The following is a 27,094-nucleotide window of genomic DNA, read 5'->3' as shown; positions in this document are numbered from 1 at the left end:
GATACAGACCATAAAGCATAAACGATATCGTTACAAGTCATTCAAAAAATATATACATATACATATACAGAATTGTAAACGAAACAACTTGATGATTCATCCATCTTATGCCCTCGCGCCACTACCTGTAATACGAATAAAATGAGTGGGTCAGGATTGGAATCCTAGTGAGCATATAGGGTTATCAACCCACAATAAATAATTATATTTAATTTCACCAACCAACAATAACCCGATTACCCATTCCCGTTATCCTCACTTTATGTCCCTAAAACAACATCTATCTCAAGGGACCTAATCTAGGATTTTCATCGGGACGGACATTATTGCTAAGGGGTTTCCTCAACAATAGATATCCTAAAGGCAACCATGAGGGGGATAGAGTACACCGGTGAACACATCGTTCACAACACCTACAGGTTATGAACCTACTAGCGTTCCATAGGACTGTCTAGAAAGAGTCTGTGGTCGTTATCCATACTCCGCTGAATAACTAGATCAACAACAACAACATCGAGGCCTCTCATCTGTTTATCACACATCAACTATCTACCTATGTTCTACCCAACATATTAGTAGATAAAAATATATATTTTTATACATAGTTTAAAACCTGTATAGCATTCTCATTCAATACATACTCCACATAACAGATGAGACACACCCACATAACACGTATTTCATAGAGAATAAATCAGATCTATGAGATAGAAGAAAGTGAATATACATTCACACACATAACAACAAAATTATACACATAACATGTATTTCGTATAAAATAATTCATAATTATGCGTTAGAAGAAAGTAACTACACACTCACTTGATCAGAAGATGATCGGACAGCACTACGACTTGCAGAAGTAGTATTGTTCAGTAAATCTGGAAGATCTTCACAAAAAACCGGCTTCTCGTGAGCAGAGCTTCGGCTCGGGAATTGCACTTCTCGCGATCTTCGGGGCTTCGGAACTTGCTTCGGGGATCGGGATATTTCTGATGGGTTTTATGCATAAGAACAATCCTATGTGCTCATACAAACCCTAATGCTTGGATCTAGGTTTCTCTATTGTACATGCTTTGAATCCAAGACTAACAAACTTAGATCTAACATATTATAAACTGAATTAGGGTTTATAGAATTACCTTTGATTATTATATAGCAATAACAATCAATTCCTTGCTTGGATTGGCCTTAGAAAGCTTAGTGCCTCAAGTGCTGCACCTCTGATGGAGTCACAAACACCATATACAACTTGGATGAAGAGGAGAAGAAAGGGGAGGCACCAAAAACGGCTGGAAACCCTAATGGAAGACTTGTCCACGTTTTTGGGGCATAGGGGCCCTTTATATACATGTAGGCTATTAGTGTTTACAATTAGAAAACCCTAATATGACTGCTTAGGCCCTAAGCAGCCCATGGACTCCTTAAACATATCCCTTGGACGATTTCTAATGGGCTTCCCATAGAATTCGTCCAACCTATATTATTAGGTGATCCATAGCCCAATTATAATTATCTTATAATTACAACTTCAGTCCCCTAAGTTTAATTAATCTCTTTTAGCCACAAAATTAATTATCAATTAATTCTTGACTAATATTAATTAAACAATATGATTTCTCCTTTAATATATTATTCTCATAATATATTAATAAATCATATTTAAACCTTTCTCTCCTTAAATCATCCTACATATTGCTATGGTGAAGGCAACCCAAAAGGACCATGCTCATAATCGGGTCAAGTACATACCAAAACAGTTATGGACTTAGACACTAATCCAACAATTTCTTGCACGTAAATCAAGGTAAAACGAGAGAGAGAGAGAGAGAGAGAGAAGAGAAAATAGCAACCCTAAACGGTTGGCCCCTCAAATCTATTTATAGGGCAAAATTGGCCCTTGCCACGTCGTGGGTTTGGTCGTCACTGCATGCGTCATCGCAAGTTGCGTCTGGGGGACTCCCGGAGGTGTCAGAAGACTTGCCACGTCGTGGCACTGCTTGCCACGTCGTGGTATCTGACAGTTTTGGGGTTTCGCGCCCCGAACTTCAGAAATTCATAACTTTCGCATACGAACTCCGTTTTCGACGTTCTTTATATCGACGCGAAGGTGAGATTATGCTCTACAACTCTCGTTTAGACTCCATTGGCTAATTTTGACTTGATTTTTAATATATTATAAGTATATTACTTATATATTATTTTTAGTAGGTCGGGACAGGAAAACTCTGTTCGAAATTCATAACTCCTTCATCTAAACTCCGTTTTTGTCTGTCTTTTTATTGTTGGACTACTATCAATGAGATCTTCAATTCTCATTTAGAAATTTTTGGCTAAATATCACTCGGTCTCTATTTCGAGTATTTGGGTTGCATACCGCTAAGTCGAAACTTCAAAAAATCATAACTTACGAAGTCAGATTTGGGCGTTCTTTTCATGCACGCTCTCGGTTTAAGGAACTCTACAACATTCGTTTAGATCACTAAGGCTAAATATCGCACTAACGTAAATTTCACTTCTTACGTCATTCAGCGTTTCCGGTTCTGTCGCGAAACTTCGACAGGTCATAACTTCTTCATTATAACTCGGATTTCGGCATTCTTTATATATTCAGAAACCTCATTTCAACTACTACAACGTTATCCATAGATATCGAGCTTATCTAACATTTCATTTTGACGCTTATTTTTATTCTTAATTAAATTAAGTCACTCAGTTAAGCACAAAATACATAATACTCAAATAATATACTTCTATTATTTCAAAACGGGTTACAAAGGTTAACCTAGACTATTATATAAACATTAATGACAAGCCCAGAAACACAGGCGTTACAACGGCCCACCAGTAGGAGTTGTATGATTAGATGATTGTCTCTGTGATATTCATCTAGGCTTGCTACTACCTGTGATATGTTTATGTGCTAGTATGATATGATGCTATGTGCTAGTGATAGTAGGGGAGATAGTCCCCAGATTACTGGTCGATAGGGCCGAAGGGGCAGTCATGCCCAGCCATGCTAGATAGATTATGTGAGATGTGTTATGTGGTAGTAGTAGGGGGTGAAATAGTCCCCAATATCCAGTCGAGAGGACCGAAGGGGAGACCAGCACCCAGATATGCTAGTCAGTATCCGGTCGAGAGGACCGAAGGGGAGGCCAGCACCTAGATATGCTAGTCAGTATCCGGTCGAGAGGACTGATGGGGTAGGTCGGGCACCTAGATATGCCTGACAATATATGTATGTTATGTGGTTATATGGTATGTGGTACAGTGGGGGAACTCACTAAGCTTCGTGCTTACAGTTTTTAGTTGTTGTTTCAGGTTCCTCATCCGTCAAGGGGAAGGAGCTGGCGCGGTAGCGGCGCATCACACACATGCTCATTGTTTTCCGCACTATGAGATATTCTGGGATTTGTACTCTGACATTATTATGTTTTACGTTTTGGTTTACAGTCACGAGACATGTTTTTATTAAATGTTATGGTCGTATGATATTTTGTTACAAACGTTTTGCAAATCACTTAATTAAAAATGAAAATTTTGGCCCGTATTTTTAGGATGTTACACAAGTGGTCCACAATTGTCCTGCGATGCACACACTTTATCTTGCATAATGACAATGTACTTACACATGGTCCATTATGAACTAAATTAATATATACAAACATGCACTAGAAAATAAAGTAGTATACACAAACATGAAATTTTCCCACTAAAGAAACATTCCCTAAATATTCCAATTATAGCCAAAATGCACTTTTCCCATTCTAGAAACATTAAAATTTTACAATTAAAAAGACTTTCATGAGCCTTAGAGTTGTCATTGGGACTTTACAAAAGATATAAAATGTAGGTAAATTCTAATTTAGTCTGATTTTACGAAAGACACAAACAAGCTTCACATCCTAATACATACACCATACCCTAATAGATACACCAAAAGCCCTCACCCAACATTATAACTACTTGGATAACTTAAAAACACACAACACCAACCTAAGAACCAGAAATGCAACAACCATCTTGTACCTACGTATTATCTTCTTGGAATCAGACAACTCCTTCTCAATGCTTCCCACGACAATCTTCTTGTAACACCCTATTTGGATCATTTTGCGATTCAGGGTTGTAGGCTGGAAGTTGATTGTTTAAAGAATTTAAGCCTTAAGGAGGCAAAGTTTAGTCCTTATGCAAGGAGGTAATGATGGTTGAGAGATCTAACCTTTGAATTGTGTTTTGGCCCGAATGGTAGAAAAGGGAAATCATGGGCCAGGGTCTTACATGAAAAAAATGGATTTTTGTTCGATAAGTTTTAAGTCCAATATATCTAGATAATATTGTGGGGCTCTTTAATACCTTTCTATGGATATAAATATTGCCAAAATCAAAGTTGAAACGAAGAATTTATAGCAATTTGAATATGGTGTGCGAGGTAGTAGTACGTTGGGGGTACTCAATGTACGATGTATGTACTAGATGATCAAGACATGTATTCAAGAGTGTACGTTAGGCGTACCATTTAGTATGTTGCACGTTGCGATCAGATGCCAAACCCTAATTAGAGGGTTTTGAGCCATATTTAAGCTCATTAACTCCCCCAAGCCCTTTCCATTCTCAGCCCTTACCCCTTTAATGTCCTCCCATGAAACCATAACCCAAGTTTGAGCCTTGTGAGCAAAAGAATGTGTTTTTGAGTGATTTAGAGTGTCCTTGGTGCATCTTGGAGAAAAAGGATCTCATTTGAGAAGATTTGGTTGCATTGGAGCTTGTAGATATAGATATTGGTCACCTTGATCTTTCTTCTGGAGGTATAAAGCTTGAATTTTGATGATGCGTTTATTAGATCTAGTGAGTTTTAGGTGTTATGAGCTTTTTGTCACTTTAGTGCATAAAGATTAGATCTTGAAAGTTTGTGACCTTATAACGGATAAAGTTAGAAACTTTATCTATCTAAACATCATATTGGTTCAGATCTAAAGGTTGGAGACTTGGACGTAATGGATTAAGTTGAAAAAGATGCACTTTTGGTCCCTTTGAGACTTAAAGACTAGATCTTGGTGGTTTGGATCATTATAGTGGATAAAGTTGGAAACTTTATCCATTATGGAGCTATAAGGAACAATAAAAATGTGATCCTGGTCCTTTTATCCCTTCCATGCAAGAATTATTTTGTCTTATTGGATAATAAGTTAGGGTTTTGGTTTTTGGACATTTTCTAGGTGTGAAAAGTCATAAAGGTGGGAACTTTATGACTTAGAATGATGTTATAGGACTCGATATGAGTGTTGGATGAAAGGACTTAAGATAATAAGCACTTAATGAAAAAGTGTGATCTGACCGAGTATGTTGGGCGTACATTTGAGTAATCTGCACATACTTGTATGGAGTCCCGTTTCTAGATTGTGAGTACGCCATGCGCACGAGCTGAGTACACCGAACGTACTCAGCCTGAATTTTGACTTATGTTGACCGTTGACTTTTTGACTAAGTTTGACATTGGGTCAAACTTGAGGATTTTGGGCTATTAATTATGATTTTATCTGGTTCTAGTGTTAGTGGATTCACGATTTTAAGCAGTGTAGAAAAGGGATTGTATTGTAATGTTTCAGAGTTCTTCCATTCAGGCGAGTCTTTTCACTGTGCTTGTGGGTCGAATGCACCAATGCCGACCCACTAAATTGTGTATGTAGGATGCTTGTTGTCTTTATGACTCTTACATGCTTGTTTATGTCGTAGTATATATGTGCTGACCAACTAGGTCTTAATTGTTGCTGCTGTGATATGTTCGGTTAGTCTCCAGGGTTGCTGATAACCCACATGACGTGCTATTTTCCCACTGAGACTTTGGGTAGTCTTCAATATTACTGATAACCCATAGTTATCTATTGTGTGTTGTGTTGTATGTGGTATTTTGGGGAACTCACTAAGCTTTGTGCTTACTGTTTGTGGTTTAAATGTTTTCAGGTTTCTTATATTAAAGGAGGGGCATAGCTCGATTGCATCGCATCCATTGAATATTTCCGCACATGATGATATTTAACGACACTCTGATAAATGTTTGAATCAAATGGTATTATCTAGATCTTTGTTTTTGTAAATTGAATAAATACTTTATGCTTAAAAAATAGGTTGAAATATGGGAGGTTACACTTCTCCTTAGCAAGGAAAAACTCCAATTCAGCAATCTTATTCCTCAAGTTGTTGATCACACCAAGATCCACTTTAGCATCCAATTTCTGCTTTAGAGAATAAAGGAGGTTTTTGTAGTATCCTTCTTTTTTATCTTCACATTTCCATTCAAAATAGTTACATTTCTCCAGGTTAGTCTGTAAGCAATCCACATGAAGACAAGTTTAGGCAATAAGATCAAAATGAAATGTAATCACCGAATGCACTTTAACAGCCTTCAATAGCACAATAATACATATGTTTTTAGGACATCAAAAAACAAATGCACCAAATGTAATCACCAAAATGTAATAAATCACCAAAAATGCTTAAGAAATCACGAAACTAAAACAAAGTCAGTAGAGAATATCAACAACATCAAAAACTAAACACACTTTGATGGTGAAACCCTAAAAATTCTTGCATTAACGAATCGAGCTACATCAGAGCTTACCATACTGTTTCATCAATTCCAAAAATGCCTTCCAGGGTTAGTGAGTTTCCAACTAGTTCATTCCTTAGCTGGAACATCGCAATCGCATTTTGGCACACCGTCTCGAACATATATACTAGCAACTTGAAGCTGATTCCTTGCAGTGGATGAGCTCGAAGACATTGATCTTGAAGAACGCAACAATCAGATTAAGAAAAAGAATGTTCTTGATTTGAGTTTTCACGAATGCGTAAGAAAGAAGTGAAGATGGTCCAAATTCAGGTTTCAATTAATAGGGTTGGTGAGCAGATACATCATCATCACCACATCAATATTCCATGTTGGGTTTACATGTAAGTATAAAACCGGGAAACCGTTTAAAAATGACTAAATTGGCAGGTCAAATACGAGTTTAGAGGTCTAATGTGCAAAAAAAAAAAAAATAGTGACGAAATTGGTAAAATGTCATAACTTTAATGTGCTACAATCTCGTTTTCCATTGGAAATATTAGGAAAAATAGTTTAAGCATTTGAAATATGTAAAATTAGTGGTGCTGATCGGGTAAATTTTTCGGGTTTCGTGTAATTTGGGTTTTTCATGTTAAAAAAGATACCTGTTACCCGATCCTAATTAAATAAATAAATAGTTAAAGATCTTAGTTTAAAAGTTGAATATCAGGATAGAATAAAAAAAACTTTAATATATAGACTAGATATATTACTCATTGTTTTAGATCGAAGATTTGCAAATTAAAACACTAGAAATAAGCAAAAAAATGAAAGGCAAAGAAAAGTATACACGCATACATTTTGATGAAATAATAAAAACCAAAGTCAACCATCTAAATTACTTGATAACAATATATATATATGCATGTATTTTGCATTTACCAAAAACAACCCACATCTTAAATCTAGATAACATAGAAAACCGTTAACTATTATCAAAATAATAACATGTCAAGTTCCAAAAGACATTCATAAATATACTCAATCTTCTTGCACCTTCACTACTTAATCTTGCTCAATTCTATATAAAAAAAAGTCAAATAATGTTAGTATTAAAAGGAAAAGAAATCAAATAAACCAAATAGGAACCGATGATAGGAACCCTGAAAGTTGAAACAACACAAGCTTAAACAGTTGATAATAATATGTAGCTATGGGGGGTTTTATTAGTGAAAATACCAAACAAAAAAGAACAAAAAGAAATCTGAAAGTCTAAAACCTACCGAGAAACTGAGAATCCGCAGCAGTGCGGGTTGAAGAATCTCTCTCAAGAGTTAAGCCTGGAATCGATTATCGAGAGACGAGAATTGCAGCTTATGCCTTGCGAGTTACGATGGAGGATTTTTTTGATAGATATAGTCGCCGCAGTAATTGTTGATGGATGGTTTTGACGTTTTGTTATCTTTAAGTGTGATCAAATACCCGCTACAGAGTAAAGGCTATACAAAAGAAAAAAATGATTTTTTTTACATAATTTGGGTAATTCGAGTATGCCCGATATTATATATATATATATATATATATATATATATATATATATATATATATATATATATATATATATGACCCGATTATTCCTACCTGAAACCTGATTAACTCGATACCCAAAAAATCCGGCGGGTAATTCGGGTTTATGTTATTTTCGACAGGGCTATGTAAAATGACATAAAAAATAAAAGACTAAAACCTAAAGGTATGTTTGATTGTGGAATTTTTTTCTAAAAATATAAAAAGATAGGAAACATGTTTCGAGTAATACTTTTTCCACAAAGTTTATAAGAATAGAGAAATTTTCATTTTTAAATATCATAGTAATATCATTAATTGTCAATGCAGAAAACTCTGGGGGATGACGTGTAGTCATGAAAGGACCTTCCCTTTTGAACTGGAAGTACCTGAAACCATAAATATGAAACCTAAGCAAAAAAGCTTAGTGAGTTTCCTAAAATACCACATACCATACATACAATAGAGATTGCTATGTGCCAACCATAGTCTTTCCATTATGACACAAGTCGTATCATGGTCTTTCCTTGTCATGTCGGGGGCCAAAACTCTGCATCTTACAGACAAGTTGCAAGACCCACCTCTTGGTCTTCCATGAAAGTATCACAAAGACAACCAATATACTACATATAACTACCAGGGCCCGAACCCTGGTCTTGCATATAAATTGTCAGGAGCCACATCCAAGTCTTTCATACAAATATCAGGGGCCACCTCCTGGTCTTCCTGTATAACATAAGCCAATGGGCTGTCATTGGTGCCTTCGACCCCCTAGTACAGTAAGGAGACTCACTTGAATTACGATGTTGACTAAAACTCACACAACACCGCACCGATCACAACCAATAGCTCTCTCCGCCAAAAGATGGGTGCAAAGCACCTCCTAACAATCTACACAAGGCAAACCCTAAGTCTACCTTCTAAAAATAGAGATTGATGAAAAATTCAACCCATGACAAAAGTCAACGGTCAAAGTCAAAGGCCAATGTTGACTTTAGTTAACTGCCACATCGTGGCTACCTATGGCTACGCCGTGTCCCTCCAACAACAGTCGATCATGATATTCCATATTAACACTTCGTGGCGACCTGGTGCCACCGTGGGCAATGAGTCTTCAGCAGCTTAATGGATTAAGCTACCTCCCTCAAACCCAAACTTAGTAGGACCCACATACTGACAACGATTGTAACCTTGCCCCGCTAACCTTAACCAATTATGAGTAACCATCACTACTCAACTCAAGATCCATAAATCTAATACCTTGTTTGACTTCCCGACATAAGGAACCATTCCGAGTCACTGCCAATACGCCTCCACTTCACAACCTAAATCGAATGAAAACCCTGCTGATTCTGAGTTATCTTGTTGATTCTATTGGGAAACAGAATCCTTGACCATTCATCATCGCTAAAAACCTTTCATTTGGAAACAAAGAAGACTCCCAGCACGAGTCCCAATCATTGGTATGATCTCAGGATCATCTTGTTGTCCCATAATCACATTTTTTATCTAATTGAGACCCTCCTGGTCTCGTACTTACCTACTAATTAACCAAAATACAGGATATCCAAATGGTTGCTAAGGCTGATAGCCTCACGCACAATCTCACCACACAACTATGAATGAGGTACTATCTGGCAAGAGCTATCTTAGCCTGATTGCTATAATGGCTCCAACAGCCCCCCTGATCTAAACAGAGATAACATAACCAACCATTATATCAATGCAACATAATCTACTTTTCTCTAAATGAATGTTATTCGCTTAGTCGAAGTCTTAAATCACAACCGATCCCAAATGACCCTCAACCATCCTTAATCCCATGAATACTATGGTCTCCCACAGTCTCACAACACATCAAGCCATGATCTAACTCTACCTAGAGAAAACTAAAAACGAACTCATAGATTCGTAACACTCTCACAGATGCTTATTGTCCAAGTGAATGCTACGTGTCACCTCACAATCTTACAACAACTCTACAACTACCTGCCAACCTAGTGAATGCTACGACCACCCTATAGCCTTACAACACTTCCACCACTACCTTCCAACCTAGTGAATGCTATAACCACCTCGTAGTCTTACAACACTTCTGCCACTACTTTATACCTCAAATGATGCTCCAAGATGTCAAGTGTCCAAATCCACAACCTAGAGAGAAACCACAATACTCCAAAGATCTTCCTTATCTTATTAAGAACACTAAATGATACCGAAAAGATGAACCAAGGCTTCAAACTCTCATACACACTTAGGGTTTTCGAAATGAGGATGGAGGTTGGAGTGGTAAAAGGTTTTGAGGCTATAATGTTCTTTAAATAGGGTGCAAACCCTAAAAATTAGGGTTTGGTATATGTGTGCAAATGCCTAGCGTCCATCATAGAACGTATGGCATTTAAACGCCTAGCGTTCAATGCAAAACGCATGGAGTTTAGACCAAAGTGCCAAAAATTAACATAACAAGGGTCTAAACCTAACCGAAAAGTACTTTGAATTGGGTGTTACGACTCTCCCCCACTTAAATTAGGTTTCGTCCTCGGAATCATTGCTTATCATCCTAGGTACGCCAAACATCTTGAATAAACCAACGACAACCCCGATGCAGACCGAGTAAGCAACCTCGGGCTTACAATAGTCTTCCAAAAAATTGCAACCGAACCCAGCCTTAGCAGGCCTCCCAAATCCTGACGATTAACGAATCTTTACTCAACTTAAATTAAGCCCTGAAGAATAACCATTTCTACTATGCTCGAAGTGGGACATCTTAATACTTTTCTAACTTCCCGACAGACTGCCCCTACTGATCCACTGCTAATTCAACCCCCACTTTGTATTCCAAACTGATCATCCAACTTCTGATTACCTTGATGTTTCCACTGGAAAACAGAATCACCGACCATTCGCTGCGGCCGAAAACTTTTTACTTGATAAAAGGGGTTAGATAATCCTTCAAGTAAAAGACTCATCCTAAAGTTAACGAATCCATGAACATAATAAGTAAGAAGAGGCAATCTGGGAGTTAAACCTTCTAGCGATGAACAACTCACTGATTCCTAAACTACCAAACCAATACGCTACTATTATAATTCTGAAATCCCATAACTTGCCAGACCTACACACAGGTAGAACCATTCCAAAGTACAATCACAAGGGACTTTTCTACCATCGGAACTGATAAGGCTATCATAGCCTATGCATCACTCTATGCCACTCACTGACCACATAATCATCCACAAAAACCATGATCCAATACTATGACCCAACCAGTCTCTACAGGTCTCACCTGCACTGCTATAATCATACGGGCCTCGCCCATGGGTCTCACCCAGTCTATACCAACAAATGAGCCATGGCCACGGGTCTCACCCCATCGAGAGCTACACAGGTGTAACGTCCCAAAATTCAAGACCAAGAATTTCTTTTAATAAAACATTACTTTAAGCAAAGACATCATTCCAAAACACAATCTGAGTATAAGTTTTCAAAACACATGTTCATTATCAGAGTAAACATTCCCAGACTGACTAATCTATGGTGTGTGCCATGCGATCACCCCAAGCTCCTCCCTCCGATACCGGAAGTACCTGAAAACAAAACTGAAAACCGTAAGCACGAAGCTTAGTGAGTTCCCCACCTTACCACATACCATGCATAACCACATACTGCACATACTGGGCCACGCCCGCTATCTGGGGCCTCGCCCGCTACAACGGCCCCGCCTGGCTTCGAGCCCCGCTCGGATACAGATCTGTTTCACTTAGGCCTCGCCTATCACAGGGCCCCGCCCACTAACATATAATAGCACATACACATATCACATAACATCACATAAGCTAAACATATACTAACAGCTCTTGCTCTAAGGCCTCGCCTGTCTCTGGGCGCCGCCCGTGTCCTGCTACTGATGAGTCATGGAACCTCGTCCATACTCCTGCTGATAGTGAGATACGGGCCCAACCCACTCTCACTCCTTTCCTAACTTGGGCCTCGCCCCTGGGCTGCTGCTACTGAGATGTGGAACACCATCCACACTTTGCTATTGGTGAGATACGGGACCTCACCCACACTCATCTCCCTACCAGGCACATACAAGTATCACACAAACAACAAGTATAAACTATCACAATAACCATCTCTTGGGCACCCGCCCTCTATCATTGGACCTCGTCCGGATATCATACTAGCATACTGTGCCTAGGGCTAACCCCCAGGTCTTCTACTCATAGCTACATGGGCTGACATTGTGGCCGTAGACCCATTCATACAAAGGGAAACTCACCTGCACTGGCTGAACTTGCTGATGATCCCACTAGCTGCTGCCCGACCACTAACTGAACTCCTGCTCTACTTGCTCCCCGAGCTATCAATATCAATGCAAAACTTAGTCTAACTGACCCCCAACAGTTAACCAAGTCAATTCTGGTCTAAGACAAAGTCCTGGTCAAGGTCAACCTTTCCAGGTCAACCCTACTTGGCCGAGTCCACTTACTGACTCGCCGAGTTCATATACTCAGGGTCTTTCCATTTGCGACACGACTCGCCGAGTCAGTCCATGACTCGTCGAGCCCAACGATTATCGAGTCCTGACCTGTCCAAATCACTCGTCGAGCCCAACGATTACCGAGTCCTGACCTGTCCAACTCACTGAGTCTCCAACCGACTCACTGATTCGAGTCTCAACTCGAAGGGTTTGGGGTTTTGCGACCTGAATCGCCGAGTCCAAGAACAGACTCGCCGAGTACAAGGCAATCTTCATCCAACTCGCCGAGTTGTTCTTCCAGCTAGGCGAGTTCGTGCCCAACATCATCCGACTCGACGAGCTGTTCATCCCACTCGTCGAGTTCCTCCTCATCTTCATGCTACTCGTCGAGTCCACTCGAAGGACTCGCCGAGTCCAATTAGATCTACACATATGCAGAGGACTTTTGAGTCATGCATGGACTCCAAACTGTAGATCTACCCTTCCCAAGCCTATCCCCTACGTAAAGTTGCAAACTTTACGTGTAGAGATGGAGATCTAGGCAAAATATACCATAAACTAGGGTTTAAGGCCAATAGGCTCTATAATCCACTCAATGACTGATACTTTACGGGATTCTAAACCAAAACAAGCATGGATCTGAGGTAGCAACCTCAGATCTGGACCTCAAGCTCGAGATTGATCTTAAACATGGCTTAAAAGCCCCAAAACTCATAACCAAGGAAAATCTGGAGGAGAGAAACGACTTAATACCTTCAAATGCTCTGAAATGCTCCCCAAACTTCAGATCCAAAGCCACTCCTTGATGCTTCAAAGATTCCCACTTCTTCTTCTTCCTCTAAATCACTCAAAAATGGCCAAAAGCATGAATGATCACAATGGGGGCTTAGGGTGCGGCGTTCTGGGTGTGAGAGACAGTAAGGAGCACTAGGAAGAAGAATGAGGCGATTAAATAGGCTCCAAGCCCCGGATTTAGGGTTTCCCTCGCACAGACCCTACTCGCCGAGTCGCCTTGGCCGACTCGCCGAGTTGGTCACTTATTCCTCGACTCGGATCCCGCTCGGACTTGTCGAGTTCCTCCTTGGACTCGCCGAGTCTTTCCTAAATTTAGGGTTTCCTTTACTTTCTTGTCTTTCAAAATCTTGGGTGTTACAACTCTCCCCCACTTAAACTAAACTTCGTCCTCGAAGTTTACCATGGCCCACCGCCTGCGATCTGCCTCCAATATCCCACCAATTAATCCAACACCCGCTGCCTACTTTCGCTGGCCATCAGCTTGGTCATTCCGACTAACACCACCCCCTACGGATAATAATCCTGGGTCAACCCCAACCCTGAACATCCTGGAAGCTCTGCTTACTCAAACGACAAACCTTCTGACACACTATGAATATTGCACTGAACCCATAGAGATTCACCCCCTCTTTCCTTGCGCGGCTCCTTGCCTTCCCAAGGCAACGCTCCAAACTAACTATTTCCTCTGCCGCTGAGAAGGTCCTAACCTTCGCCAACTTCATCCCTCCCGCTACTGCCCACACGGGTCATCACTGCCAATAACCACTGACACTCCTCTCTGCCAAAACTTGGTGCCGATCACCTCGCGATCAACCAGCTGAATTCCCACCATATGCTGCATACTCGCACTGACACTGACTGGCAATTCTGCTGTTCCTCATCTGACTCCCGGATGTACTGAGACCACCTTGGTCCTTACCAAGCCTATCAATATCTGGTTTACCGGCTCCCACCGATTGCTGACCCAACACAACCCTTAGTCGCTCTCAGAAACTCCTGAAAGAACTTCAACCACCTAGCACTGCTCAATCTATCGCGCCATTCCGACGCCACTATTCCGGGATCCTCGATCCCCAACCTCGACACTAAGGTCCTACCAGGTCCCACCTGCGCTGCTAAAACTCACGGGCCTCGCCCACGGGTCCCACCCGCCTCTATCCTTCTAGTCCCACTAGTCTATTCACCTTCGCTCGGGCCTCGCCCACGGGTCCCACCCAACCATACGACTGAGCAACCCTGCTCCCAGGTCTCATCTACACTGCTAATCTCATACGGGCCTCGCCCACGGGTCTTACCCAACTATATCCTGGAGCGGCCTCTCCCAAGGTCTCACCTCTCTAGGGCTATACAGGCAACTCCCTATCATTCTCATCCACTACCCAATCCTGATCCCTACCTGATCACTAGGAGATAAGGGCCTCGCCCCAACTCCACTAACGAAACTACTAAGGAATGCTACAGCTTACCCATAGGCTTACATCACCATCCATTGCTGACCGCTAGTGAATGCTACAGCTGCCCTGTAGTCTTACAACACTTCCACTACTGACTGCAAATACGAAGGCACCCATGTGCCACTAGCTTTTCAAGATTCTTATTCCGACTCTCGTGAGTCCTTCGGGCGATCCTCGACCTGAATTCCCATCCACGCACTAACCATCACCATCGCATGCGCTAGCTGCCGAAGAGTTTCCCAAACTCCCAATCCTCAATCCATCAAACGCTGAACTACTTCTTTTCCTCCTCGGAGGTCATGTACTCAATTTAGGTTTGCGTGCTCCTCCCTGGGCACACTCGGAGGATTCTCCCCCACTTCGATCCTGCTTACCCCTTGCTGCTCAATACTCAAAAGAGATCCTGATCATCGCTACCATTCCATAATCCATCTACTGAGGAACCCAAGCCAGCCATAGCTAGGGATTTCACCAATCCATCTCTATCACTGAACCACTTTGAACTAACAAGACGCACCAAATCCCTTCCACGCATGCTACAGCTACTGCTTCCTTTGAAACCTTCTTCAATAGAGCACATCCCCTACTACCATACAAATATCCAAGGTATGCAGATGGCATATATCTCGATCACAATCAACCACTCAAAACAAATTACTCATACCAATAATGATGTAGGACCATAACAACATAATCATGCATAAAATAAATGAACTGAAAATGGAAATTGCATACCTGCAACGTCCGGCGTCGCTCGCGTCTCCAAGGTCGTCATCTGAAAAGCCCTGCTCCCTACTACAGGTGCCTCCACCCGGCCCTGTCGGACATCCGTGATCCTCAAGATTGCAGGGGCGGGTGCCATCACCCGTCCTGCCGAAAAAAAACTGGGACACTGGGCCTTCTTGTGGCCCCGCTGATGGCAATGAAAACATAACAAATCGGATCCCTGTGCGGTGGTAGCAGTACAATCCCTACTAAAATGACCAGTCCGACCGCACTTGAAACAGCCAGACTCACCACCGCTACCACTCTTGCACGCGCCCCCGTGCGTCCTGCCACACTTCCCGCATCGACTGCGGTCCTGATAGTCCCTCGATCTCGAATCCGATCCCTTGGGCCTTTTGCCCGAACCTGTAGATACCTGAACCTCGTCCGGCTTCCTTTTCCGGATCTGCTCCAAATCAATTTTCCTCTCTCTAGCCCGAGAAATCATATCTTCCAGCATTTTACAGCCGGACCTGCTCACGAACTCCCTGATATCGGCTCTCAACATCTCATGGTATCAGGCCTTCTTCATCTCCTCATCCGCGACATACTGCGGTTTAAGAAGAGCCCTCTCCCTGAACTTGGCGGTAATCTCCGCCACAGTCTCAGTAGTCTGCGTCAAATCCTGAAACTCTCGCGCCAGCTGCTGCACCTGAATAGTCGGTGAGAACTCCGCTCTAAACCTGGCCGAGAAATCACTCCAAGTCATTGCGTCCAACACCGCATCATCTCCCAGGGCATGACCAATCTCTTCCCACCAATCCCTCGCTCTGTCCTTCAGAAGATAGGAGGCGAGTCTAACCTTGTCCCCCTCGGGACACTTGCTTGTACGAAAAGCGTTGGCAACATCGGCCAACCATCTGCTGCTAGCAATTGGGTCCCTAGCCCCATGATAATCTGGTGCCCCGCAGGCCTTGAAGTCTCGAATTGTCAGGGTACGCGCCCCTAACAAAGCCATCATCTCGGTACGGAAGGCTCCCAGCCTCTCATCCAAGATCTCCAGTATACCCTCCTTGACCGTGACAAAGATCACAGGAGTCTGAGCTAGAATACTGCGCGTAACCTCAGCTGATATCAACTCTCTCATCCGCTCCTCGAGCTGCTCGGCCCCTGAACCCGAGCCCGATCCCTTTCCGGTGCCTGATCCGCCTGCTGGTCTCTCTCGCAACGTCACCATACTGAAAATATACCACAACCAGTATCAGAATACTCATCACTGATACGAGATCAAACATACCCTACCAGGTTCCCGGTCTTGTCTCGGCCTTTCCCGAATCGAGTACAGATCCTCTGCTTTCAGTAGTACGGGCCCATACTACCTTCCACATCTATCCGTACTTTCCTCAGGAATTGCTTTGACTCCACCAGATCCCTTAACCATTACTACTGCTCCCAGCACTATCTCATCCTAGGCTTACCCTAGGGAAACCTTTTGACTCAACTCAAACCAGTCCTTAGCTACTGAAGGTCCCCTTGTGATGCCAATTAGCCATCACCTGGATACCATCACATGCGATGAGGCTCAGATAATCCTTCAAGTAAAAGACTCGTTCCTACAACGGTTGGACTCAAACAAGAGCTGCGCAATAGGACCAAGTCCAACACTTTGAGATTATTCAACCCTGATCACATGTGGCGTGTCGTATCCACCTAATGGTTAACTCCCATCACTCAGAATCCCACAATGCACAAAGCAAGCAGCATTCAGACAAGGGAAAAATCTAACCATAACATACTCAAGCAATCGCATCCACATAACAAGAATCTGAACTAGCATGCAACACAAACTCATAAACTCAGGCATAACCTAAACAGGCTATCCTACTACTGTCTAATCAGCATTATCATGCAGCTCAAAAGCACAAATAACAGGCACATAAGGCATCATCCCTAGATCCTTCGTCATATTCTAGCATACTGTTCTACTAACTGATAATCATAACAAAGACTCGTATGGGTAGTTTGGGGTACTTACTTGAGCTCGGCTGATTGCATGCACCACACCCCTTTTTCTCTTTTCAAAGTTCTTTTCTTTCTGCATCATTTTTGCTTTTCTAAAATTTTTTTTCCTTCCCAAAATTCCTTTTTACAAAACTGCCTTTTCATTTTTGAAAACTTTTATCCGACCCCTCGGTTTGAGTTCAGGCACACCCGAGAGTATTCCCGAATCCCTCAAACCAAGGCTCTGATACCAACTTGTAACGTCCCAATATTCAAGACCAAGAATTTCTTTTAATAAAACATTACTTTAAGCAAAGACATCATTCCAAAACACAATCTGAGTATAAGTTTTCAAAACACATGTTCATTATCAGAGTAAACATTCCCAGACTGACTAATCTATGGTGTGTGCCATGCGATCACCCCGAGCTCCTCCCTCCGCTACCGGAAGTACCTGAAAACAAAACTGAAAACTGTAAGCACGAAGCTTAGTGAGTTCCCCACCTTACCACATACCATGCATAACCACATACTGCACATACTGGGCCACGCCCGCTATCTGGGGCCTCGCCCGCTACAACGGCCCCGCCTGGCTTCGAGCCCCGCTCGGATACAGATCTGTTTCACTTAGGCCTCGCCTATCACAGGGTCCCGCCCACTAACATATAATAGCACATACACATATCACATAACATCACATAAGCTAAACATATACTAACAGCTCTTGCTCTAAGGCCTCGCCTGTCTCTGGGCCCCGCCCGTGTCCTGCTACTGATGAGTCATGGAACCTCATCCATACTCCTGCTGATAGTGAGATACGGGCCCAGCCCACTCTCACTCCTTTCCTAACTTGGGCCTCGCCCCTGGGTTGCTGCTACTGAGATGTGGAACACCATCCACACTCTGCTATTGGTGAGATACGGGACCTCGCCCACACTCATCTCCCTACCAGGCACATACAAGTATCACACAGACAACAAGTATAAACTATCACAATAACCATCTCTTGGGCACCCGCCCTCTATCATTGGACCTCGTCCGGATATCATACTAGCATACTGTGCCTAGGGCTAACCCCCAGTTCTTCTACTCATAGCTACATGGGCCGGCATTGTGGCCGTAGACCAATTCATACAAAGGGAAACTCACCTGCACTGGCTGAACTTGCTGATGATCCCACTAGCTGCTGCCCGACCACTAACTGAACTCCTGGTCTACTTGCTCCCCAAGCTATCAATATCAATGCAACACTTAGTCTAACTGACCCCCAACAGTTAACCAAGTCAATTTTGGTCTAAGACAAATTCCTGGTCAAGGTCAACCTTTCCAGGTCAACCCTACTCGCCGAGTCCACTTACTGACTCGCCGAGTTCATATACTCAGGGTCTTTCCATTCGCGACACGACTCGCCGAGTCAGTCCATGACTCACCGAGCCCAACAATTACCGAGTCCTGACCTGTCCATCTCACTGAGTCTCCAACCGACTCACTAATTCGAGTCTCAACTCGAAGGGTTTGGGGTTTCGTGACCTGACTCGCCGATTCCAAGAACAGACTCGCCGAGTATAAGGCAATCTTCATCCAACTCGCCGAGTTGTGCTTCCAGCTAGCCGAGTTCGTGCCCAACATCATCCGACTCGACGAGCTGTTCATCCCACTCGTCGAGTTCCTCCTCATCTTCATGCTACTCGCCGAGTCCACTCGAAGGACTCGCCGAGTCCAATCAGATCTACACACATGCAGAGGACTTTTGAGTCATGCATGGACTCCAAACTGTAGATCTACCCTTCCCAAGCCTATCCCCTATGTAAAGTTGCAAACTTTACGTGTAGAGATGGAGATCTAGGCAAAATATACCATAAACTAGGGTTTATGGCCAAGAGGCTCCATAATCCACTCAATGACTGATACTTTACGGGATTCTAAACCAAAACAAGCATGGATCTGAGGTAGCAACCTCAGATCTGGACCTCAAGCTCGAGATTGATCTTAAACATGGCTTAAAAGCCCCAAAACTCATAACCAAGGAAAATCTGGAGGAGAGAAACGACTTAATACCTTCAAATGCTCTGAAATGATCCCCAAACTTCGGATCCAAAGCCACTCCTTGATGCTTCAAAGATTCCCACTTCTTCTTCTTCCTCTAAATCACTCAAAAATGGCCAAAAGCATGAATGATCACAATGGGGGCTTAGGGTGCGGCGTTCTGGGTGTGAGAGACAGTAAGGAGCACTAGGAAGAAGAATGAGGCGATTAAATAGGCTCCAAGCCCCGGATTTAGGGTTTTCCTCGCACAGACCCTACTCGCCGAGTCGCCTTGGCCGACTCGCCGAGTTGGTCACTTATTCCTCGACTCGGATCCCGCTCGGACTCGTCGAGTTCCTCCTTGGACTCGCCGAGTCCTTCCTAAATTTAGGGTTTCCTTTACTTTCTTGGCTTTCAAAATCTTGGGTGTTACAACAGGCCTACCCTCGGCTCGGATCCCAATGGTACTCCTTTTATTACAGATAAAGTGATCTCCGAAAATATTTTTCACCTTGTCCAAGGCACGAACTGATCCTCCTTTATACCAACGACCACCTCAATGATGGTCTATCTCAATATGGCGAATACTACGATCCCATCGCAGACTTACTGTTGGATTAGTGTCTAAGTCTATAACTATTTTGGTATGTACTTGACCCGATGGTGCGTGGTCCTTTTGGGTTGCCTTCACCAAAGCAACTTGATAGGATGAATTATGGAGAGAAAGGATTAAATATGATTTATTAATATATTATGAGAATAATATATTAAAGGATAAATCATATTGTTTAATTAATAGATAAGAATTAAGTTTGTGGCTAAAAGAGATTAATTAAACTTAAGGGACTGGAATTGTAATTATAAGATAATTGCATTTGGGCCATGGATTACCTTATATTATAAGGTTGGACGAATTCTATGGGGAAACCCATTAGATATCGTCCAAGGCTTGATAAGGAAGGGGTCCATGGGTTGCTTAGGGCTTAAGCATCCTGATAGTTAGTTTTGTTTACTTCTTTTTATAGTTTATTTTAGCATATTTCATTCATAATTTAGATAATTTCCATGCATATTTTCCCTTTTGTTATTTTATGACTATTTCGGGTACTTTCAAATCTTGTGAGCATAATTGCAGGTTTTCAGGTCTAGCGGAGCGGGAGTGTTTGGGACGTATGGGAAGCGATGAGATTTGGTAGACAAAAATGATGTTAGGCTTGGTGATTGTGGAGATGATGCATGGAGCGAGCTTGATGGTTATTTGAAGACTTGGAGAGAAATAAACTTTAAATTTGCAAAATGCGGGAGTTTATTTGAGCGTGCGTAGATTATTAACCGGGCGAGTTTGGAGGATTTGGAGAGGCCAAATTGGGCTTTAAATGAAGAAAAACTTGAAGAAAACGGGCTAGGAGGTGATTGAATTCGATCTGGGCTAGTGGGATATGCTTTGGAGGTCCAAAATCTCAAAGAAGCCCATGTCAGGCACCACCCGCGCAACCCACCCGCACAGCAGCACGCGGGTCGTGCAAGGCTCTGTAAGGGTAATTTCGGAAATCCATTTGGAAGGCTATTTGAGGAAGGTTGGTGCCCATCTTTTGGGGACTCTTGGACATCCGATTTTTGGAGATTCTCTCTGGAGTTTTGAGGACTTTTGAAGGCCAAGAACACTTGAATAACATCATCTTTTTACCTCTTGATTCTTGTTTAATGTTTGGTACAATCTCCTCTAACTTTGTTTCTTTGAGTTTAGTCATGCTTGGCTAAACTAATCTTGGTTGACTTTTTGTTGAATCTTTTGAACTTTTGTTGAATGTTGAAGAATCCATGAACTTGTTCTTAAATCTTTATGGGAATGTTTTGTGTTTTAACATCTTATCACTACTTGTATGTTTTAGTTCATGAGTTTAAATGTGTTTGTGGTGATTTGTTGGCTAATTTCTTGATTAAGTAAAGGATCCTCAAATTAGCAAGCAACAAATGATTTTTGTGTTGTTTTTGCTTCACACAATCATAAAAACATTTCCTCCAACATGGTGGTGAAAGCATTTGACCCCTCTTGGATTTGATGACTTTTTGGTTCTTAATGCTAGTTGACTTTCACTAATTACATGCTATTTGGAATTAGTGACTTTGACTAAGGAAATTGTTATGAGCTTCTCTAGCCCTTTCAGCAATTAAGAAAAGTCTAGGTAATCTCAAGCTCCTTGGATTACTATAGCCAAATTAAGGATTTAAATCAAAGTATTGCACCATTGGATTCTAATGACATGTTCATCAAAAGTCAAAGTGAGGAAACTTTAAGTCAACCATCTCTCCCTTATTGATTTTACATCAAACCCTTATTTTTGTTGAAATTGTCTATTTAAATCATAGTTAATTCTAGTTTGTTTCAAGTATTTCAAAACACCAAAACCCCCCATTTTATTTTTATTGTTATTTAACAAGTATTTTTGCAAAGAGATTTCTCATAGAGTTATAAAATTGGACCAATCTCCGTGGATACGATCCCTTTACCACTATACACTACTTTAGTGTGTAATATTTAGGGTTATTATTTTTGTTGGCCTCGACAACTACCACATCCAAATTAGGGTTTCCTTGTTAGATAACCCTAATAGCCTCATTATTTAAAGAACCCTTATGCCCCAAAAACATAGTGAACTAATTGGTTAGGGTTTCCACACATTTTGGGAAGCCTCCTTCTCTTCTCTTCTTCATCCTCTTGCTCTTGGTGTTTGTGAGCCATTAGAGGAGTGACATTTGTGACTCTAAGCTTCCTAAGGTCATTAGAAAGGAGGATTTGAGATTGTTATTGCTACATAACAATTAAGGTATGATCTTAACCCTAATTATATGTTATATTGATTATCATATGCTAGATCTAGGGTTTATAGTCTTGGATAACTTGCATGTACAATAGAGAAACCTAGATCCTAGCATTAGGGTTTGTATGAGCACATAGGATGTTCTTATAGCTAAAACCCATCACTTACAACATTTTAAAGACTGTCTAGTATCCTGGTGAATGCTACAGTTATCTCTTAGTCTTACAACACTTCCATACTATCTACCAATCCAGTGAATGATATAGGTACCCCGTAGCCTTACGACACTTCAATTCTGCCATGATCACCACCCGTGGTCTTACCACACCTCTACCATACAGACCAAAATCGACATGAGTCGAACCCGCATCCAAATAGGCGTTTAAGTCATGCTTCGAACCCTAAAGCCTTAATCGTACAAGAATAGGCTGAGAGGCCCTAACACCACCCTCGACCTGGATCCATCCACATACCCGTCATGCGTCACTACAGACGTGCAACGAAACCCGAATATCCTTCCTTGTGCAATCAATTAGATCAATGATTCTCCCCCACTTGGGCTTGAGTTCTTCCTTCCAATCCATAAGATTTGATCGATTTCCAATCCATCTAACAACCTTGCTATTCAAATTTTCGACATCCTGAGCTTACAAATGCCAACGTTCCATTGTTAGCCAATCTTGATGATCACACAACTCTTAAAATCCAGACGAATACTCCCCAAAATCTCTGCAAGCCTGATAATCCCAATCACTTCTCATGATACAACACAAAATCCTTAGGTCCTTTATGCTGGTGACTAAGACTATAACCGTTGACCGGAACTGGAAAATCTTCTTTCCAACTTCCCGTTCCCAGAAGGATCTCTGCATTCTAACCGTCTTCAACCTTCGTGATTATGAAATTCCCCTGGCACATCCAATGACCTAACAACCTCATGCGAGTTCCACCACCATCTTCTTGCTACCGCTCCTTCCCTAACAGCAATAGTGATTGGACCCAAAGATCCTTCCGTAGACGACTGCTGATCCTACCTGAACAAATGCTAACACGTCTGAACTATGACTTCGTTGATGAACTAATCCAAATAATTCTTCCATAGATCTTCCAAGAGATACCCTTTAATAGACCCCATTAAAGAACTGGAACTAAAACCGAATGAATCAAACCCCGCTCAGCAAGACACGCCCCACTAATAACTCTTGGCATGCAGAAATGGCATATGACAACTTTTCGGCTAAATTAACTATATTACTCATACAGGTGCTTCCATTCTTAGGTAATTAGAGCATAACATTTCACACATACACCAACATGGAAGTATAAGCATAAAGATTAAAACTTAAAAGAGAAGAATATAACACATACCCGAAGTGTCTCATGTTTCCGCTTCCCCTTCCTTCCGAAGCACCTATGATGGAACCCAATTTTCCCCAACCACTAAACGTGGGCAATTCGCCCTGATATGGCCAAACTGATGACAATGATGACACAATTCTACCTCCAGGGTACATTCTTGGCGGAGGTGGCCCTTCCATCCGCACCTGCCACATTTAGACTTGTCACGCAAACGCTCATGTGCTCCTTCATCCTTTGCGTAAACAACGTGGCCCATCGGACCTATAATGCTGGACATGGCAACATTCAACTTATCAGGTGTTGTTAGCCGAGTCAGACCATGAGTCCACTTCCTCTTCTCTAGTTTCCTCTCCAAACCAATCTCCTGCTCCTGAGTCACATCAACCATCCCATCAACCGCGTGAACAACCAAGATTTGATCCTCGAACCTGGCGACCAATCTATCAGTGACACGACCAATGATGTCAGGTAACTCCTTGCATAAATCCTGTGAAACCTCGATAGCAATCCAATCATGGGATCGATCTCCTGGAAGGCATAATGCATATCCCACCTCCGATCCCTCACGACAAGAGCTAGTAGTAGGATCCTCCTTCCCGAAGGATTCTAGAGCTCCACAATCCATGAGCTCCTGATGGGCCCCCAACTGTCTTGCTACATTTTTGGTCTGAAAATCCTCGAGACGATCATCCAAGAGTTCCATAATTATTTCTTGGACCGAATCAAAGATCACAGGAGTCTACTCCAAAACACTGTGAGTAATCTCCAACAAGATGAACTCTTGTATCCGCTCACTGATCGGCTCAGTACCTGCACCTAATCCTGAACCCGAACCCGAACCCGAACCTCCTTCCTGAGTATTCATCACCATTCCAAAAAATAACAACGCAAATTATCAGAACATACCTGTAGCACCTGGTTCCTGGTACGTAAAGTTTATCTAAGTATTTTTCATTTTAGCCTTGGACTCGGCGATTTGTAGGCCCGACTCGCCGAGTGGAGACGGGTTTGGGAGCACGTTTAAGTTGGCGACTCGGCGAGTCAACATTATGGACTCGGTGAGTCCCAGCTGTTTGATGAAACCCTAAATTTCAAGGGTTTGCACCCTATTTAAACCCTCTTATCCGCCCCCAAGCTCGCCCCCTTCACCCTCAGAGCTCCCAACATCGTTCAAACCCTTGCTTCTTGTGAGATTGAAGTGTTTTTGTGTGTTTCTTGAAGATTTTGAGTAGAAAGAAGAGTAGATCAAGAAGAGGAGGAGGAGGCCAGGCATCTTTGTGTTATCTCAGTGTTTCCCTTGAGGTATAACTCGATTTCCCTATGCTTATAGTCCCTTTTAGCTCCATGAAAGTCCTTCTTGAGCCTTTCCCGAAGCTTGATTGTGCATTATGGTTTGTAATAAGTCATTTAGCCTCTAGATCTAGGCATGATTGAGCTCCAGGAGCTTGGATCCACAGCCTTTATGGAGCCATATTGCATGAAAGCCCTACATCTACTCTTTTGGTGCATTTTGAGCCCTAAAACCTTCATTGGTGATTATTTACACGTAAAGTTGGAAAGTTTACGTGTTATTCATGCCCTAGAAACCCAGATCTATGAATGACATGAGCTGGATTCAAGCAAAATCGAGTATATAGTTTTTGCATGTGACAGACTCGGCGAGTCGTTCATCGGACTCGGCGAGTCGAGTCGCGAGTCCCCGAGTTTTCCCCTTTTTCGTGTTTACGGGGTGGAGTAGTGAGTCATGGGGTATGACTCAGTGGGTCGGAAGCCAGAAACACTCATGAAGTAGCTCGACAAGTCAATGCCATGACTCAGCGAGTTTTAGGCAATCTTCTTGTCTCAAGAACAACTCGGCGAGTCACAGCATAAAGTGTTCTTCGGATGAAGATGAACTTGACGAGTTGTTCATACAACTCGGCGAGTAGGATGAAGGACTATTGGCCTTGGGTTTAGAAGGAAAACTCGTCGAGTCAACGCCTAACTCGACGAGTAGAGATGGGTTTATGGTCAGACAAAGGGACAGGGACTCGGCGAGTTGGCAAGCCAACTCGGCGAGTCAGGTCAACTGGAAGTTGACTTTGACTTTGACTCTTGGTTGGTTAAGGGTAAATGGTCATTTTACCCTGAGGTCGGTTAGCAGTATTTGACTAAGTGTTTTGTGGGAATTATTAGCCGGAGGATTTCCGGAGCAGTAGCCGCAGAAGACAGTTAGTTCCCACACCGATCAACAGCTACTTTGAGGTGAGTTACCTTCCAGTAGCGGTGGGTCTATGACCACAATGTCGGCCCACCAATAGGAGTTGTATGATAGATGATTGTCTCTGTGATATTCATCTAAGGTTGCTATTACCTGTGATATGTGTATGTGCTAGTATGATATGATGCTATGTGCTAGTGACAGTAGGGGAGATAGTCCCCAGATTACCGGTCGATAGGGCCGAAGGGGCGGTCGTGCCCAGCCATGCTAGATAGATTATGTGATATGTGTTATGTGGTAGTAGTAGGGGGTGAAATAGTCCCCAGTATCCGGTCGAGAGGACCGAAGGGGAGACCAGCACCCAGATATGCTAGTCGGTATCTGGTCGAGAGGACCGAAGGGGAGGCAAGCTCCCAGATATACTGGTTAGTATCCGGTCGAGAGGACCGAAGGGGAGGCCAGCTCCCAGATATACTAGACAGTATCCGGTCGAGAGGACCGAAGGGGTTGGTTAGGCACCCAGATATGCCTGACAGTATATGTATGTTATGTGATTGTATGGTATGTGGTGTGTTGGGGAACTCACTAAGCTTCGTGCTTACATCACACACATGCTTTGTATTCCACGTTATGAGATCATCCTGGGGAATTGTACTCTGACACTTTTATGTTTTATGAAAATGTTTTCTAGACATGCAACATCTTTTGTGAAATGATATGATCGTTGAACGTTTTAATTCTAATTTTTTTGCCAAGTACCTGTTTTAAAAATGAAATTTTTGGCTCGTATTTTTGGGATGTTACAATACCCAAGAATCCTCATCCCACAGGCTTCCTAGATTCCCCAAGACTCTCCCCGATTCGAGTATGGATCCTGTGCTTTTAATAGTATGGGCCCAATACTACCTTCTATACCTATCCATACTCTCCTCAAGAATCATCTTGAATCCTCCAAGTCACCTTCTCAAATTGATACTCCAAGCACTCGCTAAAACAACATGACTAAACCCACTGAATCACTTCCTAGTCTTTCCTAGGTTTTCGACCTCACCCTGCCATCAGCTGTTGAAGAACTCCCCATAATGTCAGTTAACCACCTCATGAATAAAATAACATGCAACAAATCTTAGA

This window comes from Lactuca sativa, chromosome 4 (genome assembly GCF_002870075.4).
Source record: "Lactuca sativa cultivar Salinas chromosome 4, Lsat_Salinas_v11, whole genome shotgun sequence".
Taxonomy (NCBI): Eukaryota; Viridiplantae; Streptophyta; class Magnoliopsida; order Asterales; family Asteraceae; genus Lactuca; species Lactuca sativa.
This window is presented reverse-complemented; position numbering follows the sequence as displayed.